The sequence below is a fragment of the Rhipicephalus microplus genome, chromosome X (genome assembly GCF_043290135.1).
Source record: "Rhipicephalus microplus isolate Deutch F79 chromosome X, USDA_Rmic, whole genome shotgun sequence".
In the NCBI taxonomy this organism is placed as follows: domain Eukaryota; kingdom Metazoa; phylum Arthropoda; class Arachnida; order Ixodida; family Ixodidae; genus Rhipicephalus; species Rhipicephalus microplus.
In genome coordinates this window covers 278,929,764-278,950,784 of record NC_134710.1, presented here as the reverse complement: position 1 = coordinate 278,950,784, position 21,021 = coordinate 278,929,764, and positions in this window count along the sequence as shown.

Here is a 21,021-nt window from a genome sequence, read left to right as displayed (position 1 = left end):
CGGTGTCTACGCTGCGCAACAGAATGTCTTCGTCAGGTAGTGAGGGCGCGGTGCCAGCTGTGACAGCATCCACGGACATCGGTGTCGTATCAGAACGGGCATCGAAAGGAAAGATGTCATCATAAGTGTCAAGACTCCCAATGCATTCGCCATGCAATAAGGTAGCGGGACAAGGGAACGGATTGCACACGTACACGGCACTGGAGCCATCGGCAAGTGTTATGACGGCAAACGGGACGACAAGGTTCCGGCGACGAGCGCATTCTTGTGACGGCATAAATAGGGCAGTTGAATCGGAAACGGAGTTGCACAAAAGAGATACCGCGGTGACCGAAAAAGGAGAAATGACGACGTCAGCAGCGACGATCACCTTTTTGGGTGAGCGAGGGAGATCTATGAATGTCGTGCTGAATGGAAACAAAACGAGTTGAGCACGAGCGCAGTCGACAACCGCATGATTAGCGGAAAGAAAGTTCCATCCCAGGATGATTTCATGAGACGCATGCGGAAGGACGACAAATTCTACGATGTAAAGCACTCCTTGAATCACAACACGAGCAGTGCATGTGGCAGAAGGTTGGACGTGTTGCGAACTCGCCGTGCGTAAAGAAATTTCAACCAGTGGAGTCGTCACTTTGTTCAGTTTGCGGCATAACACTTCACTGATTATACAAATAGCGGCACCTGTGTCGACAAGAGCAGTTGTGGCGAAACCGTCCACAAACACGGCAATCTCGTTAGGGGGCGATAGATGAGGCCTTGGAAATTTCGTCGGTGGCGCAGCTCTTGCCTCAGGAACTGCGACTGTTAGTTTTCCTCCTGGGCGTGGTTGGAACGGCGAAGCATGGGGGAAGGAGACCGAAGACGGGGTGAAGGAGATCGACGTCTGCTGAAGTCTGGTCGACGTGAGCGGGGGTCATGCGAATCAGGTGTCACATGCGATTCTGATGGCCGAGGTATGTTGCCGGAATGCTGCACATCATTAAAATAGAATCCACGGCGACGACAGTAGCGCGCGACATGTCCTGGAATACCACAGTTGTAGCAGATGGGCCGGTTATCCGGAGTACGCCAAGAGTTGACAGGTGCTCGAGGTGGTGGAATGGGCCGATTTACCGGATAAACTGAAACTGGTGACCTGTAGTAGTTGGTGGCTGGACTGTATGAAGGGAGCGGCCGTTGGGCAGAAGGTCGGCGGACGGCTTCTGCATAAGTCAGCGGTGCAGCCACTGATATTGGGGATGTGGGCGAAGGGAGAGCCTCGGCAACTTGCGTCTGAATAGCACGGCGAAGTGAGTGGTCCAGTGTTGTGGGGATCTCGTTGATGGTGGCGACAAGAGAGAGCTGTCGAGCAACTTCCTCCCGGATGTACTGTTGAATTTGAGGCATTAACACGCTGTAGTCGGGGCCACTGCTTTTGCACTCCAAGGCCGAAATATCAGCTGTCTGCGTATTAGCGCGACGTGTAGAAACTCGTTGCTTGCGCAGCTCATCGAAATTTTGACATAACTGAATCAAGGCCGTGACGGTCCGTGGGTCTTTGGCCACAAGCATATGAAAAGCGTCGGCATCAATGCCTTTCATTATGTTCTTTATTCTGTCAGCCTCCGTCATCCTGGCATCAACTCGCCTACAGAGGCTGATCACATCCTCAATGTAGCTTGTGAAGCTCTCACCATTTCGCTGAAATCGTCCCCGCAGTCCCAGTTCAGCGCGAAGCTTACGCATGGCTGGACGACCGAAAAACGAGGTGACGGCCTCTTTGAAAAGCGACCAGGTGGGGATGTCGGCTTGGTGGTTGGTGAACCATAGGTTGGCCAAATCCGTCAAGTAGAAGATGACGTGAATCAGCTTCGCAGGGTCATCCCACTTGTTAATCGCGCTGGCATGCTCGTACTCTGCCAGCCAGTCCTCGACATCTTGATCTTCAGTGCCGTTGTATACTGGTGGGTCACGCAGACGAAGTACACCAGAACACATGACAGGTGGCAGCGTGGAAGAACCTTGTGGGGGATCGACGCGCTCGGTCATCGCGGACTGATATGGTAGCTTACGGCTGCGGAGCTCCAGGACGTTACCCAGCACGTTTCCACCAAATGCAACGAGCAAGGTTGCGTAAAAACACAGGTTATTATTCCAGAAACGTTAGCCGCAACAAGCTGGTACAGGCAGGAACCCGGCAAGCACGAGCCACACACGGACGTCAACGTCTTCTTTCACGCTGGCACAGAGCTGGCGCCACTATGCTTCGGTACAAAAGAAAGAGAAATCGGAACATTCTTGCCGAAACAGATATTTTTCACGAAGTGGGATTCGAAGCCGTTTCGTTTCCCTCGACCTGACGGTGAGCTAGAGTTGACACGGGGTGGGAAAGATGATGATGATGTTTTGTGCTTTGTGCCGCAAGGACCATACGATGGCCAAAAAGCACGTGCCAGTTCATGAGACTAGAGATAAGGAGAATGATTGTGATTAGCGGCTGTATAAGGATCTTAAAATTCCTCGTGCTAAAGCGGGTAAAAACATAGAAGTAATAAACTCATGGCCATGTGAAATGTGTGTGGTGTCAATGGATGACAAGAAAGTTTGTGATAATAAAAATCATGGCGGACATGCATGGCATTAGCAAAAGTGCCTTGATCGTTCACACCCTTGCGTCCAAGGGCCGTGAGGCAAGTGCTTTGTTCAGTGTCGCCCCCGCAGCGGAGACCTCTCTGGAAAGGTCGTGCTGCGGAATACCCGGGTATATCACATGAAAGGTACGGACTTCTCTCAAAAGAGCCAACTAGCAATTATTTGTGAAAAGTGGTTGCCTCCCGACGAACATTGCAGGATGAAGTGGTATCTCTTGTCGGTAGGGTAACGGAAAGTGTTGTCTTCTCAGCGTGTCTAATTGTTTACACTGGATTAAAATGTGAAGTTCGGTAAGTGCTTCTCCCCATCTGTCACACAATGGTGGATCGCCACCAGATCGAAGAAATGAATGTGTAGTGTTTTTATGTCCTATTTTTATCCTAGTGAGTATTACTTCTGTGTGGCGTGATTTTGGTACTGGCGGCCAATGACCAAGTTGCGGCTCTATATTATGCAGTTTATTACCGGTTTGTATGTCCCATGTGCTCTACCAATAACCCCTGAGCTCTCGTTTCAGAAAAGGTTTTAAGTCGAGTGCCGGAATCGGTATCGATGTATTGGTAGCAGTTTTGTTGGTGGATCCAATTAGCTGTTCCACCAAAACGTTGCCTTGTATTTCGTGGTGTCCTGGCACCCAGCAGACTACAACGTGCTGTTTGGATGAGTATACTGTGCATAAAAGCGAATAAAGCGAGACAAGGACGGGGTTTTTGTGCTTTTTAAGACTTTTTAGAGCTTTACTACGCTTAGGAAGTCGTTGTATATTATCGCCTTCTCTGGTTTTATTTGTTTAATATGTTTAACAGCCACAAGTATCGCATAATCTTCGCCGGTGAAAATGCTTCTATCAGTGTGCAGAACGCCGGCTTCCGAAAAGGATGGGCTGACGGCTGCATACGGGACAGAAGTGTTGGACTTTGAGGCATCTGTGAAGAACTCGGGACATGTGTATTTCTGTTGTAAATCTAAGAAGTATGTCTCAATATGTGCAATTGGTGCGTTCTTCGTAACCTCCAAAAAAGCCACCTCGCAATCTATCGCCTACCATTGCCACGCTGGCAGGCATACTGCGGGTGCCATCAAATGGTGGTCAAGTCGCACACCGGTTTCCTTCGCTAGGCCCCTCACACGGAGCGAGTAGGGCTGTCTAATAGAAGGCCGTTTCTCAAACACAGCCAGACTTGACATGTCAATAATTGTAAAATGTGAAGGGTGTTCCTTGTCTGCGTTCACTTTTAAATAATATTTAAAAGACATGTAACATCTCTGTAGGTTTCCACGGGGCTAGTGCGAAAAGCACCCGTAGAGAGGCGGAGGCCTAGATGATGAACAGGGTCAAGCATGTTAAGGGCATTAGTTGTCGCAGAGTGATTTGCTATTGTCCCAGAATCTAGGCGAGTATACGTATGAAGCTTGTATACAAATTGATCACACACTTTTTTTCATATCGTCACGTAGTGCGTGACAATACTGTTGAAACGTTTATGGCTTCTATGCGCTTGTTTTTAAATGCTTGATTTGTGGTATGAAGCTAAGCTTGGTGTCCAAGATTAGGCCTAAGAATTTATGTTCAGCATTAACAGACAGATGTTGCCCACGCAGTTGAATACCAGGTTGGGAATCAATGCCTCTTTCTGGAGAACTGACACACGTGCTTTTCTGTGCATTAAGTCAGAACTCGTGTTTTTTTTTTTTTTGCCCAATCGGAGACTTTGTTCAAACCAAGCGGAACTTGCCGCTCCAATATTGCCAGATTACAAGACTTAAAATTAAGATGGACGTCGTCAAAATATCTGTTGTAAAACATATTTCGAGGGATGGACCTGTGCAAAGAATTCATTTTCATATTAATAAGGTTGCAGCTAAGTACACCACCTTGCGGCACTTCTGTTTCTTGGACAAATGTTTGGGAAAGAACGTTGCCCATTCGGACACGCAATGTCCGATCTGACAAGTAACTTTCGATTATGGTAAACATTCTGCTACGAGCGCCAAGGTGGGACAGGTCCCTCAATATTTCAAAGCGCCATGTTGTATCGTAAGCCTTTTCAATATCGAGGAACACAGAAAATATTGTTTCTGGACGAAAGCGTCTCTAATCTGTGCCTCGATAAGAAAAAAGGTGGCCAGTGGTGGATTTACCTTTTCGAAACCCGCACTGGCATTGGTCGAGAAAATTGTTTGTTTCAGGAAAATGTACAAGTTGGCAGTTTAACGTTTGTTAAAAAACTTTGCACAGGGTGCTTGTAAGTGCAACAGCTCTATAACTCGAAACTGAAGAATGGTCCTTGCCCTGTTTCAAAATAGGAATAATAATAGCCTCTTTCCAGGAAGTAGGCATAGCGACAGAAAACCAGATAGCATTGTACAAGCAAAGTAAGCTCCTTGCGTTTCGATAGGTAGGTTTTTTAACATTTCATACACCCCACGATCAGAACCTGGGGCGAAATTAATGCAGCAGCTTAGTGATGTTTGAAACTCAGCTAAGCTCAAAGCTTGGTTGTATGCCTCGTGTTTGTGTTCTGGACAGTTGTGTTCTAGTATCTGCTTCTCTAGTCTTGTTTTGTATTTTTGGAAAGCGTCAGTATAGTGCGACGAGCTGACCACCCATTCGAAGTGTGCGCCGAGGAAGTTCGCCTGATCTTCCGAGGTGTCACCCTGTGTGTTTTCGAGTGGGAGTGAGTGTCGTTTTCTTTCTGCTATCGTACTTACGATGTTCCAGACTTGAGTCTCCTGTGTATATGAATTGATCCCTGATAGAAACTTCTACCAGCTTTCTCTTCTGGCGTGGCGAAGTTTTTCCTGCCTTGAAACTTTATTTTCTCAAAGCTGTCAAGATTTTCGGCTGTCGGTGAGCTCCGAAGCAACCTCCATGCCCTATTCTGCTCCTTTCGCACATTCTTAAACTCAGTGTTCCACCAAGGGACGCATCACTTGCCGGGCTGTCCAGACATTTGCGGGATGCACTTGATTGCTGCGTCAGTTAGAAAAGCTGTGAAATACTACACAGCTTCATCTATGCTTAACCTCCATATGTCAGTCCAACCTAAACGAGTAGTGTTGCAATGGTATTTCCAGTCGACTTTTTTTATCAGCCAATTTGGAAACACGTTAAGGACATTCGTAAAATGTTCGTGTACTCAGAACTACAGTAAAATGGTCACTTCTATGTAAATAATTTATGATAGTTCATTCTAGTAGGGGAACAAGTAAAGCAGATACAATACTGAGGTCTTTAGACAAGTAAGATTTGTTGACGAGGTTATAGTACGTTGGCTTTTTCCCATTTAACAGACAGGCAACGGAAGAGAAGAGAAACTGTTTAATCAGACTACCTCGTGCATCACATCGAGGATCATCCCACAGACCGCTATGTGCATTCAAGCCCCCAAAGACCAGATAAGGTTCATGTACTTCATTTAATAAAAACTGGAATTCGCGTTTTTTAGGATGATGGGGTGAAGGTGTGTACAGAGAGCGGACTGTGACGAGTTTGCTTAGAAGAACTGCTCGAACAGCCACCGCCTCAAGCCCCGCCGCGGTGGTCTAGTGGCTAAGGTACTCGGCTGCTGACCCGCAGGTCGCGGGTTCAAATCCCGGCTGCGGCGGCTGCATTTCCGATGGAGGCGGAAATGTCGAGGCCCGTGTGTTCAGATTTGGGTGCACGTTAAAGAACCCCAGGTGGTCAAAATTTCCGGAGCCCTCCACTACGGCGTCTCTCATAATCATATGGTGGTTTTGGGACGTTAAACCCCACAAATCAATCAATCAATCACCGCCTCAAGAAATGTCTGGAGTGGTAAATGTGTACACGCTACTCCTTGATTTACTATAATATCCACGCATCCAGATGACGCCACAGCATAATCTCGGTCCTTTCGAACTGTGACGTAAGCACGTAGAAAACCTTTATTGGGGGATTTTACGTGTGTTTCCTGTAGACAACAACACTTTTGGTGAGTGTTTGTGTAAGAGCTCCTGGACATCGTCGAGGTTTATAAGCAGTCCTCTGACGTTCCAGTGTATAATTTGTGTTTCCATATTGGATGTAAAGTAGTGCTGTGTGTACATTAAGGGAATGAGTTGTTTAAGCTGGAAAGTTTAACTCAAGTAAAAGAACTGTCATAAGGCCCCGTTAGCAGCTTTTTATTTCTCTTGGCGCACTCCAAGGAGCCGCGCCGCTTTTTCGGCACCAGGGGTGACACCGTATCTATTGCCTCTTCGGAGGCACTGAATTCCCGCTCATGCGGGCTGGTTGTTCGAGGTTTAGGCCACGCCCGGTGAGTTGAGGCCATGAGACCTGAAGACCCTGGAGTCTCCTCTCTCAGTTCGCAAGTAGACGGAGCAGACTCAACTAGTGTCGCCTTGGGGGCATGCGCCCAAGTCAATGGCTTGCTCTACGCAGGCCGAGGGAGTGGCGAGGGCTGGTGCGGCGCTGAGCGAGACGCGCCACATCAGCATATGTGGGGCTATAAAATGGCAACACTCTTCTTCTTGCTTCTTTAAATGTAATGTCTTCTTTTACCTTCAATGTGATCATCTTTTTTTTTCTTTTTTCCGAAATGAACTCCTAGGAACGTGAGTAGGCGGCATGATTTCCGCCACAGTTCACACAGTGGGCCGGTTCTTTTCAGTTGTCGGATTTGTGGCTTGAAACTGCACATCGTGCACAAGTTTGTCGACCACGACAGCTTAGCGAGCCGTGGCCATACCTCTGACTTTGGAATCAATGGTAGGGGTTAAGAATATATGGCCTCACGGAAGTTTTTGTATACTCGGTTTGAATAGTTTCCGACAGATCACTCGAAGCAAAGGTCAGTATTAGGTGTTTAGTTGGTGTTTCCTTATTTTCTCTTTTATTCTCAATCCGCTGCACGTTGGTTACGTTCTGGCGCTTCCATCCCACCAGAAGTTCAGCTTCGGTCAAGTCAAGAAGATCTGCGTCCAATACTACCCCTCAAGCTGAGTTCATAGATCTGTGTGGTGTGATATTGATTGGTGTGTCGCCAAAAGTTGTAAGAGAGTTGAGATTTTCGAATTGGTCTTTTTCTCATATCTCAAGCAGCAGATTTCCGCTGGCCATTTTGGTGACCTTGTACCCGGCATTGATAGTTTCTGTTAAACACTTAGCAACTACAAAGGGGGATACAGTTCTGGCTTGCTTATTACCTTTCTCGCAGTGTATAACATGGAAGTGAGTCTTGGCCGATTTAAAAAAATTGAAGTTTTCGGTGCGTACCCGCTTTGAGGAGGCACGATCACTAAGCAAAGGGAATGGTTTCTGCATGCTAATTTTATGTCGTTCAGCAGCGTTGACGGCCACCCATCACGGAGCCCAACAAGGGGACGCTGCAAGTTTGCGGGTGATGAAAGCTTGCACACGTCAGCCGTACAACGTTGCCATAACCCAATGCGCCTAGACCAAGGTAGGCTGTTTGCACAAGGTTAACTCTTGCCGCCAGGAAAATTGGAAGTAAACAGAAGGGGAAAGTAAAGAAGAAAGATTTTAAAAGATGAGAAAGACGAAGATGTAGGAAGAGAGAGATAGGAAAAGGTGACTGCCGATTTTCCCTGGGTGGTTCAGCCCAGGGGTGCCGTCTACGTGAAGCTGGGGCCAAAGAGCTGTGTTGCATTTTCCAGGGAGCCCTAAAGGTCCATCGTCGGTTCAACCCCCCGGATCCCCTTTTCCCCGGACACGGCAAAGCTACGCATTGCTAGGCGTGGAAGAAAGTCGAACCCCTCCCCCCCCCCCGTCAGCTCAGGACCGTGGAGTCGCTACACACCAAACACCTGCTTACGAAACGGCGGGGGGATGGCGAGAGGTGAGCCCGAGGAGGGTAGAAAGTAACGCGCAGCACAGAAGAAAATGAGAAAATGCAGAAATAATTGCAAAAACAACATCAACGAAAGAAAGAAAGAAAGTAAACTATGGACCATCTTCCCAAACGGAACCCTGATGGGATGCGAAGCAGCAGCGGTACGCACGGCGTTGACCTGGTATAAAAGGGCGTCGACAAGTGGGATGGAAGAATGGTTTGAAGCGAAACTCGGTAGAGAGTTTGCTCGAGTATATCATTTTTAAGGTTAAGTAGCACAGTTTTTAATATGAACAAGAGGCATAAGAAGGACACGACACAAGAGAGGTGGCGCGGGTGAGGAGATGATTCCGACGTGAGGAGTGGCCTTGGGCGCCGCGAGCGGTGGAGAGGGTAAAGCGAGAAACATGACACGTGGCGATGGAGAGAGTGACATCACGTGTGCACTGCGAGGGAAGGCTGGCCTAGTTGGCACCGCCCCGGTGTGGAGGGACAGCGTTACACAAACTAGTCAAAGAGCTGCTTCGCATCTAAAAAGACAGAAAGAAACGGGAAGCAAGCAAGCAACACACGTCCATGAAGAGATCGCGCCCAACCACCGCTACACCCGGTTATGTAAGGAGAGTCATGGGGCGTCCTAAAAAATGTGTACTGCCGAGTAGGAAGTCGCGGATGCTGAAGCTAGATGGGTCGATCGACGAAAACTATATCAGTGGCAACGGGCCTGTTCGTTGGGCTAAGCTTCACACGACCGAGTGCAAACATAAGAAAATAAATGAGTGTGCTCACATTCAATACCTCTTGTTGCTTTGTTTGCTTGTTTTCACGAACGATTTCTCTGGTAATTGAAGGTCCAATACATCGCTTTACGTAGACTGTGCCCCGTATAGTGGAGTCATAGTGGCTGCCATGCTTACGCAATAATCCTGTCCCACGGATGTCCTTAACTTCGGTTTAGCTGACTACGGTTACGAACGTGAACAAAAGAAGTGTAGTCGAGACGGAACGCAGTTGACAACATCATGCGTGAGGATGGGCAAGGAGCTGGGGGGGGGGGGGGGGCAGGTATGTGTTCACAAATGCCAGTCGGTTTCAGGCTGCAACTACAACTCTAACATATTGAAGGCATGCCAGCAATTCATAGTGGCCGCTATGTGCGGTCATTGAATCTCAGCAAGTTACCTGTATTCATGGTTAGTTGTAGTGCTCATGTTACAGTGGCACTAATGGGCTATAGTTGTAACAGTAAGACGCCTAGCGTGTTTTTTACGCTACCATACTAAATACGACGTTTCACGTCCCCGTCATGGGGTCATGCCGAGTCTTTATGGTGGGCTAAATTCTGTTCATACTCTCGATCGGCACCACACTTGTAGTTGAATTTACCGGCTGTCTCCTGAATGTACCAGTATTCCACCAAAAGCCGCTTATAGCATTTGGCCACTAAGTAAATGACGTGGAACTTGTCAAACTGAAGGCGCTGGTCGTTCACCACGCTGCACCATGCTCAGTGAGGAAACTCCTTTTTAACTGGTACTTGCGAACATCGTCTTTATATTGCGTCAAGCTCTCGCGGAGGTTCTTTGCTTCCCGCACTACCGAAGTGGCGCAAAAAGCCCGTTGTATGCACGATTCCACCCACGACTTCTTTGTCCATGCCTGGCAGGCTGACACCAGTCCAACACGGCGACGAAAACGTTCGTCGGCGTAGAGTACTGAAAGAGGGCAGTGGGCTTGATCGGCCGCTCCTCTGACGCAGCTGGCATCGCATATGATAGGTGGCGCCACGGGCAACTTCAATAGAAGCATCACTTGCATAAGCTGCTCGTGACTGGCCGCACGCGAGTTGCGACACGCGATTCTTTGATATTTAAAATAATCTCGCTTCCATTAACTGTCAGCTGTTTATATTGAGAGTGTATGTTGCTCTCGGTTTGTCTTTTTTTTTCATTTTCTTTTGCTACATAATTAGCCGGAAGTGAGCCCGATAGCAGCCCACGCAACCCATGCTTTTTTTTTTACTGCGACGCAGTTAATGCTTTTCTTTATTTTTGTGCGCTTGAGTTCATTGCCTGTTCACTATAGCTTTTCAGACCACATCGCGTTTTCCGCTATATGGCACCTCGCGGAAAAGGACGATGTCTCCAAAACATGCGGTTTCACACCGTGTAGGCTTGACCTTTTGTATCAAGATTATGCCTAAATTTCGCCTTACAGACTAGAAAAAGGTAGAGAAGAGAAGCAGAGGAAGATGACGAGTCTTAGCACGATCGCAGTGTGCTGCCGCAAACGACCATCGTTCACCTCCTGTAAATAAAACCATCTTATCACAGCTCGCTGTTACAATATTAAAACCTAACTCTCCAGCTCGAAATTATAAAATAGAGGATGCCCGATTTTTGGTCAAGCACGCAAGTATGCTTGCTGGGTTTGTGGCTTCATTATGCTGGAATGGAATTTTGTACCTTGGTTATTATTGCTACACTTTGGTTGTTGCACAAAATATAGTAGTTTTCTGGAAACTATTATTAAGCATTATTATTAAATATCACTAACAGAGACGGGGGGCCACTGCAATGAACATTTTCCCTTCCCCCTTCCTCTAATAGGGAACTCTGCGTGCGCCTATGTTTGTCGGTCTCAAACTTTTGATCTTTTCCTCTTAAAACGGTCCTCTCTTGCGTCGGCATTTTACTACGGTAGGCTGGCAGAATGGGAAGAATCACGGCACAGCCTCACCGCGGAGAACGAGTCTCCCACGAGGTATCCAAACTTATTTTCAATCTATAATGTGAACATAGCCTACGGGCTTATGACTCAGCTTGAAGTGGAGCTCATGCACTGCACTGCGCTGGTGTCTTTCAGATGCTTGTCCGCTCTCACAAGTTCTTCTCGCATTCCTTACTCCTGTTCTGACTGTTCGGGCCGACAAACAACGACAGCTTCGACTGGAATCGTTCACACCCAAAACTAGAATTATACCTCAGCACAGACGAGCTGGAAGTGATGTGTTTCGGTACTAAGAATACATATTCTTATATCTAAAAACCTAATGTGTATAAGGATAGGAGGGGCATACAGGAGGTGCCAGCCACTCTTGTTCTCATCATGTATAATAGTTGTAGTCATAAGGTTTTCACCAAACACAACCACCGGACAAACAAACAAACGGGTGAACATTCGCCACATACTCAGTCTTTGTACCTCAATGTAAATGTTCACGCTGCAAAGGAGTTCACACTTGCCGCGGTTGTCGCACAGTACTTGCGGTGCTCGCCTGCTGACCCAAATGACGCGTGTTTGATCCCAGTCGGGGCAGTCGCATTTCAATGGAGGTGACATGTGAGAGTCCCGTGTACCTAAGCTTATGTATATGTTCGTAGTGTCTAGGGGTTCGAAAATTATGGAGCTATTCAACACTGCGTGTCTTTTATTCATATTGGGATTTGGGTGCGTAAATGCACGAAATTTATCAGTAAGAGATCACACCGCATAAATGTTGCTTTAGTGGACTGGCAATAAATAAATATTTACTTTTAGGGTAAAATGTTGCCCCGCCGCGGTGGTCTAGTAGCTAAGGTACTCGGCTGCTGACCCGCAGGGCGCGGGTTCGATTCCCGGCTGCGGCGGCTGCATTTCCGATGGAGGCGGAAATGTTGTAGGCCCGTGTGCTCAGATTTGGGCGCACGTTAAAGAACCCCAGGTGGTCGAAATTTCCGGAGCCCTCCACTACGGCGTCTCTCATAATCATATGGTGGTTTTGGGACGTTAAACCCCACAAATCAATCAAGGGTAAAATGTTCATGTGTGTTTTTTTTTCAAAAAAATAAGGACAGAAAAGAATAATTTACGGGCTCGCCCGGGATTTGAACCCGGCACCTCTCGCACCCAAAGCGACAATCATACCCTTAGACCAACGAGCCCTACGATGGAGTGGCAACGATGTGGTAACACATTTGTAATATCGCACCGACTGCAAAATGATATGAACAAAAATGAAAAGATAGATGACAGAGAAGCTAACAATTGGCCTGTCTCTGGTTTACTACCCTGGAAGGCAGTCAGTGAACATGGGGCTAAAAAGTAGAAGTAGACAGAGAGATTAAAAAAAATGACGAAGATGGTTAGAAAAACTAGGTGCGAAAAATTCTCTATATTGCATATCCCTGCATAACGAAAAATGTGACGGGAACAAGTTCTTCCACTACAAACCACGGAAACAAGTTCGTGGATTGTGTCGAAAAGGAGGTGTAATATGAGCGTCAAATGAAACTTGAACAGCAGCAAACTTTCCCCATGGCATAGTGCACACCATCTAAGTATCACCACTGACAGGCGCACGCATTCTGTTCGACATCTCTGCGCATATATCCGTGGCTGTCCATGGTGATAAGTGAACGGCGCGCACTATACCATCGCGAAGGTTTCATTTGACGCTGATAGTACGTGATTCCGCTCACATGTAGGAAGAAATATTGAAAGACTCTGGGAGAACAACAACGATTTATATATCAGTGCAAGGGCACCTAGGCTTGCATTGACGAGATTGCGATTGCAGCTGAAGTTCCGTGAAAACAAAGTTGTCACTCTCTCTCTGTATTTTACCCCTTTGTTTCCTTATATTCCTCTTTCACGATAGATAGATAGATAGATAGATAGATAGATAGATAGATAGATAGATAGATAGATAGATAGATAGATAGATAGATAGATAGATAGATAGATAGATAGATAGATAGATAGATAGATAGATAGATAGATAGATAGATAGATAGATAGATAGATAGATAGATAGATAGAAACAGACGCGTGGTTTATGGGCGAAGCAGAAAAGCAAAAGAATGAAAAGGAAAAAAAGGATAAAGAGAGCGCATGCCGGTTCACGATTATGACAGTTTTCATTTCGCTCTGCACAGACTAATGGTCCGCTTAAAGAGATTTGCAGTTAAAAATAAAATTGGTGTTGACAAGCATTGTTGGTCAAGTCGTGGCCAGCTGCTAAATAAAAAAGCGAAAAAAAAAAGGTTGGACTCATCCAGGATTTGGAACCCGGGACCTCTCGCACGCTAAGCGAGAATCATACGCCTAGCCCAACGAGCAGACACATGTATTGCGTGGATATGTACAGTTTACTTTGCTTGGTATTTTGGTCAACCGCTCAGAATAAAGACAGTAAAATAAATGTTAAATAGGTAATGTTCATCATTTGTGTACTGAGCACTAAAAAAAACAGAAGAAACGAATAGCTCTGTCCATAATTTGCTCACGGGTTCCGCCTCACGTTGTTACATTATCTCTGAATCTATCAGTTTTTCGTTGTCTTCTTTTTTCTTGAGTGACTTAAAAATTCAGCTCATCTAAGTAGCTGGCGTCCTTCACTTTGCTTTTGCGGAACATGTGTCATGTATCGGTCTTGACCTACGAATTGTGTGGCCGTATCAGATTTATTTATTTATTTATTTATTTATTTATTTATTTATTTATTTATTTATTGGCTCAAAACTATATAACGCTTCGAGCTGGTGTATTTCTATGCGTAAGAATTTTAAAAAATACATTTCTCTAAAAATCGTATGGGCGTCCGCCCATTACATGATTCATCACAGGCCATAGCAATGTCATCATCATTCCTACTACGCCTACTGCAGGGCAAAGGTCTCTCCCATGTTCCGCTAGTCAACTCTGACCTGTGCATGGTGCTGCCAGTTCATACCAGCAAACTTCCCAATTTCATCTGCCCACCTAACTTTCTGTCTCCCCTTCACCCGCTTGCCTTCTCTTGGAATCCAGTCTGTGATTCTTAATGACAAGCGGCTAGCCCCGCCGCGGTGGTCTAGTGGCTAAGGTACTCGGCTGCTGACCCGCAGGGCGCGGGTTCAAATCCCGGCTGCGGCGGCTGCATTTCCGATGGAGGCGGAAATGTTGTAGGCCCGTGTGCTCAGATTTGGGTGCACGTTAAAGAACCCCAGGTGGTCTAAATTTCCGGAGCCCTCCACTACGGCGTCTCTCATAATCATATAGTGGTTTTGGGACGTTAAACCCCACATATCAATCAATCAATCGAATCATCAATTAATGACAAGCGGTTATCTTTCCTTACCACTACGTGTCCGGCCCATGAACAATTCTTGATTTTGACTTTCATGTCCTAAACACCCTCTTTTTCCCTGATACACTGCTGATTTTTCTTTTGTTCCGTATGGTTACACCTGTCATTTTCCTTTTGATTGTTTGCTGCGTCGTCCTCAACTTAAGTTGAATCCTCTTTGTTATTCTCTACCATGCATAAAGAGGGCGCTCATGTCTCAGCACTCCAGCTTTCAATTCATGTTGTTCTGGATCGCCGTTCAAAACTTAGGTGGTTCGTACTGTGTCTGCTTGCCCATCTGCAGTGAGTAATCGCAACGTTGCAGAGCAAGTATTCTTCAGCTGCGTTTGGCTTGCTCTGTCCCAAAAAGGGCAGATTAGATGTGAGGGAAAACAAACTAATGAAGAAAATACTATCTGGTAATTAGCATTCAGCCTATTTCAGCAGGGTGGGTTGGCATCAAAGTAACGCAATTTGCTGCTATTGAAAATCATCAAGGAGAGCGACCCCACAAAAGCGTTCGCACGCTGCTACAGTCACCTAGAGAGCGTATCGACACTACCAACGTCAAGGCACCATGATATTTTTCTCAAGGTACTTAAGCAATCGCGAATAAGATTTCCTGGCATAAAATTGAGAAATTTCATGACTTTACGGGTTTTGCTTTACTTGGGCGTGTTATTGCTGCTGCTGTTGGGACTGGTGGTGATTGCTGGTCTTGAGCGTCTCCGGTCCTTCTGCATGGGGGTTGAGTGAAAGCACTACACTCGTTAACCAGGCTTTCTATGTAAAAAGACAAATTATAGCCAAGAAATTGGGAAATCTAGCCCGAAAGTAGCCATCTTGAGGCAAGGGCAGTAGAAGTACAGTGTCTAGAAATATACTGCCTAGTGTGCTGAGCGCGCGCATTCCGTTCGAGAGAGGGTGGCCGCGCATGTGATGAGTGCACTAGATGCCACAAGCGGCGGTGCGTGTCGAGAGGGTGCATTGAAATATCAGAAAAAGAACGCAGGTCCCTGTGGCTAGCATTTTTGGATATCAAGGGAGCGTACGATAGCGTGGTTCAAGAGGAATTGTGGGGAATACTGGACACACTAGGCGTGGAACATGTAGTCACTAATCTTTTAAAGGGTGTCTATAAAGGTAACAAGGTAGTTATAAAGTGGAAAAAACAGGTATCCAAGCCTGCAGAGGTAAAACAGGGGCTTAGGCAGGGGTGCCCCCTGTCACCCTTATTATTCATGATGTACCTACAAGGATTAGAGGCAAAATTAGAGGGAAGTGGACTGGGCTTCAACCTCTCTTTAGTCAAACAAGGAAAACTTATTGATCAGGCACTACCAGCATTAATGTACGCAGATGATATAGTGCTAATGGCCAACAACAAGTAAGATTTGCAGAGATTGATGGACATCTGCGGTAATGAGGGAGATAGGTTAGATTTTAGATTCAGTAGGGAAAAATCAGCAGTCCTGATTTTCAATGACAACGAAGGTAGTGAGCTTAGAATACAGGAGGTCACGCTAGAGATAACAGATAAATACAAATATCTGGGCGTATGAATAAGCAATGGGACCGGGTATCTGAGGGAACACGAAATATACGTGACGACTAAAGGTAACAGGAATGCAGCAGTCATGAAAAAAGGGCACTGTGGAATTACAATAGGTATGATGTTGTGAGAGGAATATGGAAAGGGGTCATGGTTCCTGGGCTGACGTTCGGCAATGCGGTCTTGTGCATGAGATCAGAAGTTTAAGCAAGATTAGAAATTAAGCAACGTGGAATAGGTAGGCTTGCTTTAAGAGCTCACGGGAATACACTAAATCAGGAAGTACAAGGTGATATGGGATGGACATCATTTGAGGGCAGGGAAGCTAGCAGCAAGATAAAATTTGAGAAGCGATTGAGAGAAATGGGGGAAGAGCGTTGGGCTAGGAAGGTTTTCAGCTACTTGTACATGAAGAATGTCGATACAAAATGGAGGAAGTGAGCGAGGAAGTTGACTGGTAAATACTTAGAAAACAGCAGGTGGCCAAACCAAAAAGAACTATCGGTTAAGAAGAAAGTGAAGGAAACGGAGACTGACATGTGGAGAATGGGCATGATTAAGAAGTCCGCACTAGAGATCTATCGAACTTTCAAGCAGGAAATTGCCAAGGAAAGGATCTATGATAATACTCGGGGTAGTTCTCTACTGTTTGAGGCCAGGACGGGAGTACTACGAACCAAGACATATTGGGCCAAATACGAAGGGGTAGACACAGTATGCAGTGCGTGTGGAGAGGAAGAAGAAACTGCCGAACACTTGATAATGTTCTGTAAAGGGCTTCACCCTATAGTTCAGGATGATGGCGCAGAGTTTTTCAAAGCACTGGGGTTTAGGGACCGGGAGGGCAAAATAAACTTTAAGCGGGTAGACTTAACTAGAAGGAGGTTATCTGATTGGTGGCTAAAGTCAAGGCACGAGTGAAAATTAAACTCTTCACTGCAAAGTACGAATCCTCAAACTCAATTTTTAAGGAAAAAAATATATAGTTTTTGGTTCATTAGGTAATACGGCTTGGCGGCGCTAGCCACCACCTGATCTAAAGGGTACAGCCATATTCATCCATCCATCCATCCATCCATGAACGCGCGAAATTCTTCTCGTCCTGTTGCTGCCGAAGCCTCGCCACATTTAAAATCAGTGTGTGACAGCTGCCATCTGATTTACTGTGAAGCTCGACGGTGCCACATGTACACTGCAACACCCTGAGATGTTAAAAGCTAAGCGGCAATGCAAAGAAAGGACGTGTATTGTGCCGCCGTGTCAAAGAAGTTATCCGTCGAACACGGAAAAGGTGTCTTGTTCCCCGCACTAACGGATCCAGCACGATGGTTTCCTGAATGAAAAAGTGGGATCAAAAGGGCAGACAAAAGGCTGAATCCGAAGGCTGTCGTGTGGGCAAAGCATTCTGAGAGTGACTCCATCGAACTACTTTTTCGGATTAGGGTTAATGGTGTCGGGAATGAAGTCGCCGTTTAGGCAAAATTTCAAATATTAATACTTATCTAAAAAATTGAAATTCTCTTTCAAATTTCATTCACACAGTTTTTTTTCCCATGTCAACATCGGACTCCCTTTACAACAACGTTTGAGTACCCTATGCGGCGAGTGTCAGATTATTCATTGGCATGTTATCATTCTTTGTTTTCACTCGAATCCTAATGGAATGCAGGATAAGAGGTAAAGGTTTTAGGGTCTTCTGTGATAATTCTTGCTCTCAAGAATAAAGCACATTTAAAAAAAAACTCTGGTTGTTATACTGTCAATGGTTTTTAAAATTAATTTCTTTGCGTACTGCAACCGCTTTGAGCATTTATCTATCTATCTATCTATCTATCTATCTATCTATCTATCTATCTATCTATCTATCTATCTATCTATCTATTTATATATCTATCTATCTATTTATTTATCTATCTATCTATCTATCTATCCGTCTGTCTGTTTGTCTGTCTGTCCGTCTGTCCATCTGTCCATCCATCAGTCAGTCCGCCCGTCCGTCTGTCCGTCCGTCCGTCCGTCTGCCCATCTGTCTGTCTGTCCGTCCACCTGTCCGTCCGTCCATCTGTCCGTCCGTCTGTCTGTCTGTCCATCCGTCCGTCCGTCTGTCTGTCCGTATGTCTGTCTGTCTGTCCGTCCGTCCGTCCGTCTGTCTATCCGTGCGTCCATCCGTCTGTCTGTCTGCCTGTCCATCCGTCTGTCCGTCCGTCTGTCTGCCTGTACGTTCGTATGTCTGTCTGTCCATCCGTCTGTCCGTCCATATGTCTGTCTGTCCGTCTATCCGTCCATGCATCTGTCTGTCCGTCTGTTTGTCTGTCCATCCGTCTGTCTGTCTGTCCATCAATCCGTCCGTCTGTTCGTCTGTCTATCTGTCCATCCATACGTCCGTCTGTCCATCTGTCTGCCTGTCCATCCGTTTGTCTGTTCGTTCGTCCGTCCATCTGTCAATCTGTGTTTGTGTCCATTCTGTCAATTCCGTCCATCTATCCGTCCGTCCGTCCGTCTGTCTATCCGTCCATCCGTCCATTTATCTGTCTGTCTGTCCGTCGTCTGTCTGTATGTCTGCCTATCTATCTATCTATCTATCTATCTATCTATCTATCTATCTATCTATCTATCTATCTATCTGTCTGTATATCTATCTATCTATATATTCATCTGTCTATTTATCTACCGAATCGCCTACGTCTGGGTGCCCTCACGATCACCTCCTTAACTTAGGGTATTCGAAATACTTTGCAATAAGAGCCAAATGTTCGTGAAACACCAATGCTGGTTCCAGTGCTGACTATCCAGTTTCTTGCATATAGTTATCGCCACTTCAGAATGTTTACCTTAATAAAAAAACTACAACAGAGTCACCTTGCATAGCATTGATTTACAAGATACGCGGGATCTGCGTCTTTTTTTTTCCTTTTCTTTTTTGCGGGCAATAGCGGATGGCGAAATGAATGCCACGAAATGATCTTCATTTGGTATTGCAAAGCGCCAGTACTGTGAAAGCAATCGAGTAGTTCTTATACAATAAAGCATAATTAAAAAAAAACCTCTGAAAATGCAGGAAAATAATAGTTGGCCTCGCGCGGCTCGGCCTCCTGCAGGCTTCGCAGCGCTTGCGGAGCGCAAGGATTGAACGCAAATCCACCCACTCGCACAGCAGCGCACCATGCGGGCGCTGCCGGCAGTCATCAGCTGTGGCGCCATCTCCTAGCCCGCGCTCAGCACACTAGGCAGCATATTTCTAGACACTGTAGTAGAAGTAGCCAATAGTAGTCACGCCTTTAGTAAAACATTCTGGGCGAGTTCCTGTGTATTTTCTCGGTGTAGTTCGCCGGTCGTTTGCGTTCTACAACTGTAGGCCTGTAGCTGAAGGTGACCAAGGAACTGCCGAGGTTTTTGAGGAGACGGACCTGGTCAAGCAGCTGTGACAGTGATGTCGCGTTCTACGCCAGATTATTGAACTCTTACCGACTAGGCGCATGTGCCCGAGCTGTGTGATGTGCTCTTTGTCCCTTTCCTCTCTTTTCTCTCCTTCTTTCCATCTCTCCCATGCATTTCCCACTTTTACGGTAGCGAATCGGTTATCCTGGATTGGTTGACCTCCCTACCTTTCCTTCTCTACCATCTTCTTCTCTCTTTGTAATCCTCCTGGTTTCTACTCCGTAGCTGAATACCGGTAAGATGATGCTGTTATACACCTTTCTCTTGAGGGATAGTGCCAATCTACCTTTCGTTATTTAAGAATACTTGCCAAATGTGCTCCACCCCAGTCTTACGCTTCCAGTTAAGAAAGATCGAATATACTACTACCACAGAAAGTAACCGCATCATACAGGTGAAGCATGAGGACAGCCGCAGTGTATAGTTGCTGCAGCAAGTAAATGTGGCACGCAGTCGAAACACAAAAAAGAAAGTCGGTACAGTTTCCGCAACAAATAATCATACCATAGGCTAAGATCGGTTCAGCCGACTCATGGTGGCTAACGTTGTCATATCTAAATAGTGTTTACGCCAAATAGTAAATAAGACAATTATTCAGTGGCGTGTTTCACCCAGAACCTTATTTTTACTGATCAACAAAACTGTTTTATTTGATCAGTATCATTAGGTTCACTACGCTCCTTGCATTTATTCTCTCAGGTGCACATGTCATGGTTGTGCCACGTTACGAAAGCATGATCGGAGGCAGATATTGACTGTAAGATTTGTTGTTTAGAGAAGTGACGCCAACATGAAGCTCTTAAGTACATGGCAGGGACATGTCACAATGGTCTCTCGAGAGTAGCCAGCCTCAGCTATAGCCTAAAAAGGCCCAATTAACTCCAATGACGGTGATCACGCCACAAGTAACCACTGGCAGAACTCCAGTGCTCCCGTGACCACCTTCAATTCAATGTTCATTTCAATTTAAGTTTATGACGGCACAAGCGCTAAAAATACACACACTCAGAGAGGACACAGACAAGAGCTTACTAGCAACTAAAATTTTATTTGGAAGCGAACACTAATGAATGTGTAACACGCATGTACGTCATTCGGAATCTCCCCCTGTCATCATAAACAACGTAATATACCAATATAACCACTCTCATAATCAATGGCACACAACCAGAAGCAAACACGCGTAAAGCCCCCCAAAAACAAAGAAAACTTGAAATGAAAATGCACTGGGCTGAAAAACATTGGTTGAAAAAAGTTGCATTAAGTTTTGGCATGCGCGTTGTTCTTTTTTTTTTCGCTGAAAACAAATTATCGAAGATTTGCCCAGCAGTAGAAAGGCTAGCCAAAGAGAAAGGAATCTCCGGGAGAATCGGACAGATATAGCTTAAAACATGGCAGGAGGCACGTTGATAGCAAAAAATCTGTTGTATACGGGACTCCTTTCACGTGTAGAAAGGAATACGTCGGTCAGATGGGTCGGTGTCTGAATGTGC